The sequence below is a fragment of the Lucilia cuprina genome, chromosome 5, assembly GCF_022045245.1.
Source record: "Lucilia cuprina isolate Lc7/37 chromosome 5, ASM2204524v1, whole genome shotgun sequence".
Classification (NCBI taxonomy): domain Eukaryota; kingdom Metazoa; phylum Arthropoda; class Insecta; order Diptera; family Calliphoridae; genus Lucilia; species Lucilia cuprina.
Window position 1 is genome coordinate 55,965,549 of NC_060953.1, and position 6,996 is coordinate 55,972,544.

General features: G+C 31.8%; 1 long non-coding RNA gene across 1 annotated transcript in view; it reads right to left on the bottom strand.

Annotated features, from left to right (window-relative positions):
* Positions 1–6,996, bottom strand: part of LOC124420032 — a 140,042-nt gene that overhangs the window by 65,039 nt on the left and 68,007 nt on the right. The window lies entirely within an intron of this gene.

A 6,996-nucleotide genomic window follows, 5' to 3' on the forward strand; every position in this document is an offset into this window, starting at 1 on the left:
TTCATATAGATTTTACGATAATAGCTCTCGCCATACGTAATAATCAGTTTGAAACGCATTTAATAAAGAACAAATTCCAAAAAACAAAAAAATTATTGAGAAGAGAAAAAAATGTATGCACCCCTACTTTTCATGCAATTTACCTCGTTGCCTTTTAAAGGAGCTTAAAACGTGAATGTGTGTAAGTGTGGAAGAATATTATTTTTGAAATAAATAATTTTTCATTTCCGTTACTACCACTAAGTACAAATTTAAAAATTATCAATAAGAAAAAAAAACTAGTTTTCCATTGTAATATCTTTAGTTAGAGAAAGGACATGTTATTGTGATGTTTTACAGCACTTATTGTATTCTAGTTACCTCAAGATCAAAAGTAGACAGTTCTGTAGTCAATACTACAGACGGTTCTATAATCAAGACTATAGACGGTTCTATAGTCAACTCTATAAACGGTTCTTAATTCAACGCTATAGACGGTTCTATAGTCAAGACTATAGCCGGTTCTAAAGTCAAGACTATAGACGGTTCTATAGTAAAGACAATAGACGGTTCTATAGTCAAGACTATAGACGGTTCTATAGTCAAGACTATAGACGGTTCAATAGTCAAGACTATAGACGGTTCAATAGTCAAGAATATAGACGGTTCAATAGTCAAGACTATAGACGGTTCAATAGTCAAGAATATAGACTGTTCTATAGTCAAGACTATAGAAGGTTCTTTAGTCAAGACTATAGCCGGTTCTATAGTCAAGACTATAGCCGGTTCTATAGTCAAGACTATAGCCGGTTCTATAGTAAAGACAATAGGCGGTTCTATAGTCAAGACTATATACGGTTCCATAGTCAAGACTATAGACGGTTCTATAGTCAAGACTAAAGACGATTATATAGTAAAGATTATAAACGGTTCTATAGTCAAGACTATAGACGGTTCTATAGTCAAGACTATAGACGGTTCTATAGTCAAGACTATAGATGGTTCTATAGTCATGACTATAGACGGTTCTATAGTCACGACTATAGACGGTTCTATAGTCACGACTATAGACGGTTCTATAGTCAAGACTATAGACGGTTCTATAGTCAAGACTATAGACGGTTCTATAGCTAAGACTATAGACGGTTCTATAGTCAAGACCATAGACGCTTCTATAGTAAAGACTATAGACGGTTCTATAGTAAAGACTATACACGGTACTATAGTCAAAACTATAGACAGTTCTATAGTTAATACTATAGTCGGTTCTATAGTCAAGACTATAGACGGTTCTATAGTCACGACTATAGACGGTTCTATAGTCACGACTATAGACGGTTCTATAGTCAAGACTATAGACGGTTCAATAGTCAAGACTATAGACGGTTCTATAATCAAGACTATAGACGGTTCTATAGTCAAGACTATAGACGGTTCTATAGTCAAGACTATAGACGGTTCTATAGTCAAGACCATAGACGCTTCTATAGTCAAGACCATAGACGGTTCTATAGTAAAGACTATAGACGGTTCTATAGTCAAAATTATAGACGGTTCTATAGTAAAGACTATACGCGGTACTATAGTCAAGACTATAGACAGTTCTATAGTTAATACTATAGACGGTTCCATAGTCAAGACTATAGCCGGTTCTATAGTCAAAACTATAGACGGTTCCAAAGTCAAAATTATTGACGGTTCTATAGTCAAGACTATAGACGGTTCTATATTCAAGGCTATAGACGGTTCTTTAGTCAAAACTATAGACGGTGTTATAGTAAAAACTATAGATAGGTCCATAGTCAATATTACAGAAGGTTCTATAGTCACGACTATAGAAAGTTCTATAGTCAAGATTATAGAGAGGTCTATAGTCTAGATTATAGACGCTTCTATAGCCTTGACTATAGACGGTTCTATAGCCTTGACTTTAGACGGTTCATTAGTCTTGGCTAAAGACGGTTCTTTAGCCAAGACAATAGACGGTTCTATGGTGAAGACTAAAGATGGTTCTATAGTTAAGACTATAAACGGTTCTATAGTCGAGACTATAGACAGCTCTAGAAAAGCTGTTATAGAGCGGTCTATATGATTTTCCTAATAATTGTTTAGCAGATTCAGTTGTACGATCCTGAGTAAATAGCAGTTAGGATTTACAAATGCTCCTATCTTCTTTGCTGATTAAGGTGTTTGAACACAATGTTTGGACCTTTTAGCTAATTGTAACAGACAGTTCTGCGAGTAACTAAGTTCCTTTGCGAACGAATCAAATTTATTACTACTATTATTTATTCTCATCACTTAAATAAATTCTCAATTTCAAACATCACCAATAATTAATTAACAATTCAAATAAACAACTAACTACATTAAAACAAAACAACAACTACTGCTGATTTAACATAAATAGCTATTATCTAGTTATTTAAACATGATTTCGTTGAGTGTAGTTAAAACATCATGTAACAATTTGTCAAAATCATGTTTTTAAGAAGTTACCAAATGGTAGACGAAGTTAAAGAAGAAAAAAATTTTAAACCTACAAGTATGTCTACCACTACTACTACTTACTTACCAGCATTTGAATTTGCGAAAAATAAAAAAAATAATAGTAAGAAAACCAAAAACCAAAGAAATAAATAAGACTCCTTTAAAAATTGTCGCACAGCACAAGCAACATGTTACAGACTTGTGTTAAATGTCACCAAAACATATTTACAGCACAAACGATTGAATAAAAAAACAAAAATTCAGCAACCAATGTGAACTGAGTTTGGGCAAGAAAAATCTATTCAAAGTAGTTTATTTTTGTTGTCTGCAACCAGTGGTTGCATAAAATTGCGTTGGTGGTGGTCGTCTCATATATCGCGATATATATTTTTTTTGTTGTAAAGTCCTTGAGACTTCTTGTATTATTGTGCTTTTTTAACTTTATGTAATGCTCTGTTTTTTTTTTTTTAATTTTTTTTTTTCAATATTGATATCGATAAAGTAAAATTAGCTTTAAGCATAAAACTGCCAAATTAAATTCGACACATGTTGTTGTTGGTAAAAATCTTAACTATATTCAACATATTCGTATTGTTGTTCAAGTATTCATGGATCATATGTACAGCGAAAAAAAAGAAACAGCATTGTTCTTGTTTCCTCTGATGTTGCCTTGACGTGCAACATGATTTTGTAGGCGCTCAACATGATCACCAAACAACCAGTAAACGCATAAGTTTTTTTCTTCGTTGTGTCTTGTCTTATCATTTTTAACTTCAACGTGTAACATTGAAGTTTGTGGGAGTCTTTAGGGGAATTTGATATCGAAATAATATATTGAAATAATAGGATTTTTTTTTTACAATAACATTGTATTAAATATTTTTTTTAATATTGAAGATTTTAATTTAAATTTATAAAAAAAACAAAATTTCAAAAAAAGAATTAGTCTGTAGTCTAGGTAATAGATCACTTTATAGTCTTGACTATAAAGCAGTTTATAGTCTTGAATACAGATCAGTTTATAGTCTTGACTAGAGGTCATTCTATAATGTTGACCAAGATCATTTTATGGTCCTGACTTTAGATCAGGCTATAGATCAGTCTATATTCTTGACTATAGATCAGTCTATATCCTTGACTATAGATCAGTCTATATTCTTGACTATAGATCAGTCTATAGTCTTGACTATAGTTTAGTCTATAGTCTTGACTATAGACCAGTCTGTAGTCTTGACTACAGATCAGTCTACAGTCTTGACAACAGATCAGTCTACAGTCTTGACTATAGATCAGTCTATAGTCTTGACTATAGATCAGTCTATAGTCTTGACTATAGATCAGACTATAGTCTTGACTATAGATCTGTCTATAGTCTTGACTATAGATCAGTCTATAGTCTTGGCTATAGATCAGTCTGTAGTCTTGACTATAGATCAGTCTATAGTCTTGACTATAGATCAGTCCATAGTCTTGACTATAGATCATTCTATAGTCTTGACTATAGATCACTTTTTAGCTTTGACTATAGATCAGTCTGTAGTCTTGACTATAGATCAGTTTATAGTTTTGAGTATAAATCAGTCTACAGTCTTGGCTATAGATCAGTCTACAGTCTTGATTATAGATCAGTCTATAGACTTGACTATAGATCAGTCTGTAGTCTAGACTACAGATCAGTCTGTAGTCCTGGCTACAGATCAGTCTATAGGCTTGACTATAGATCAGTCTATCGTCTTGACTGTAGATCAAGATTATAGCTTCAAAATAGATCAGTCTGTAGTCTTGTCTATAGATGAGACTATGGTCTTGATTATATAAAAGTAGTCTTGGCTATAGCCCAGACTATTATCTTGAATATAGATCAACACTAAAGCTTCACAATAGACTAGCCTATTATTTTGACTAAAGACTATTCTATTGTCTTGTTCCTAAACCAGTCTGTTGGCTTGACTATAGGCCTTTTCAATGTCTTGTCTATATACTAAGTAGTCGACTATAGATCAGTTAATAGTATTAGCTGTATTGACTTGACTGTAAACAAGTCCTTAGTATTGATTATAGACGAGTCAAAAATCTTGCCTATGGACCACAACAATTTTTTCACAATTATTGATCTTTTAAAATTAGAGTCATATTTGCACATGTTTGCTCAAAGCATGTAAACCTTTAGATCTCCAACACAATTTTTACAAATCACCCATTAAAATACGTATTTATTTTTCACACTACAAACCTATTAAATTCACATTAAACAGACATTAGAAATGAACACACAAAAAATAGACAAGATGCCTTAATTGAGCATTCACCACAAATCAAGTTTGTTTCCTTAGACTTTTGTTTTCAAAACTTTATACATGAAGCTCACTCACACACCACCAAACCAAAAAGTGATTAAAGAGTGAACAGGAGATATTTGAAAAAAAAAAACAAGCAACAAACTAAATTACACAATTAATAAACTGATAAAACAAAATTCTTTGTACAAATACGGTTTATTGTCAAAGTGATAATTTAACATGAATCTTAGCAACTGTTTACTGTCAAGCGATGCCAAACTTAAAGCTTAACAACATGTCATTTGGAAGCACAAAGAGTAAATTATTAACGTCAATTTATTGCAAATAAAATACAGTGTGTAAAAAAAACACTACAACAGAAAAATCAACCAAAATGAAACTGTACAACACACGACATGTCTATTGATAAATAAGGCTTCTTTGGACAAAAAAGTGTTGTTTTATAAAACTATTAAAGAAAAAAAAACAAACAAATTACATATTTTGCAATAACGCATTAATGTATCTCAAAAGAATTAACACTGCATATTAACAAATTTGGTATGGGATGAAAATCAAAAGTGGCAATAAAAATGAAGAAACAATTGCTTAATTAATACAACTCGCACAGATTAATAAAAAAAAATAAATAAAAAAAATATTTTTTCCTTCGATTTATGTTATGAGAATCCAAAACCTCATGTCTTTAACAACAGCTCAACAACAACGAAAAAAAAACTGTATTTAATATACCGACCGCTCTTTTTTAATTAACAGGTGCATATTAGACCATATAAAGAAAGTTGGTTGCTTTATTAGAGGAGTGTTTTATTTTTATTAAACAAAAGCTATAAATAATGAACAAAAAACCCAGAAACATTTTCTCAACATATTTTAGTGTCACATTTTGATATAAGGCACGTGCGAATTAGTCTTAAATATAAAGAAAAACTAAGTATTGGTGGTCACATAAAACATAATTTGTTGCATTTTTTTATTTGTACTTTTTCACTAGTGATAATTATATTTATAATGTTCATTAGGTATTAGAATGATTAATATTAACATAACATTAGAATGTTGCAAAAAATCGCACTATGTCGCCAATAATTATGCAAAACTTAAGAGTAAAAGATTGCAGAAAAAAAGAACATAGTTTTGTAACACATTTAGCATGAGGAGTGTAAATTCTAAGGTCTGTGTTTTTTCCTTGTGTTTAGAAATTTTCAAATTAAAATTTGCCAGAATCTGAGAATGAGATGAATAGGAGTGGGGCCTTTTTTTCAACAAGGGGATTGTTTTGGGGTAAACAAATGCCGCACTTAAGACATAAAGATATTTGCTGGTCAAGATTTGCACTGTGAGAAAAAGGAGTGATAAATATATTAAAATAATAACAAAATCATCATCTAGCCTATACGTTGGACAATTGCATAGTGTAGAGCTAGTACCATAGTCTATAAGTCCAGTTTATTGACCTAGAGTCTTGACTATAGTGGCCTACAGTATAGTCAATAGCCTCGAATGTAGTCTAGTATACAATAGTCTAGTGTACTCTAGTTTACAGTCTGGACTATAATCTAGTTGATAATCTGGGATCTAGTCCATGGTTCAAACATAGTCTAGTCTATAGTCAAAATTCTACATATATATTCCGAACTACACTTTAGTCTATAATATGGAGTATAGTCTTTTAGTGTTGACTATGGTCCGACATCTAATTAAGTCCATGGTCTGAAACACAGTGTAAAATCTGGACAATAGTTTAAACTATAGTATAATCTATATTTTAAACTGTAGTCTACTCAATAGTCCAAACTATAGTCTAATATTTAGTATATGTACAGTCAAGTCTAGACTACTGTCTTGTCTATAGTCTGGACTATAGTCTTGTCTATAGTCTAGTCTATAGTCTATGCTGTAGTCTCATCTATATTCTGCGCTATAATCTATGCTATAATCTAGTTTCTAGTCTGGACTATAGTCTAGTCTAAAGTCTGAACTAATAGTTATTGTCTTGTCTAGTCTAGTTTATAGTGGGGACTATAGTCTAGTTATAGTCTAGTCTATAGTCTGAACTATAGTCTAGTCTATAATCTGAACCATAGTTTAGTCTATAGTCAGGACTATAGACTAGTCTATAGTCAGGGCTATAGACTAGTCTATAGTCTGGACTACAGTCTAGTCTATAGTCTAGACTATAGTCTAGACTATAGTCTAGTTTACAGTCTGGACTATAGTCTAGTCT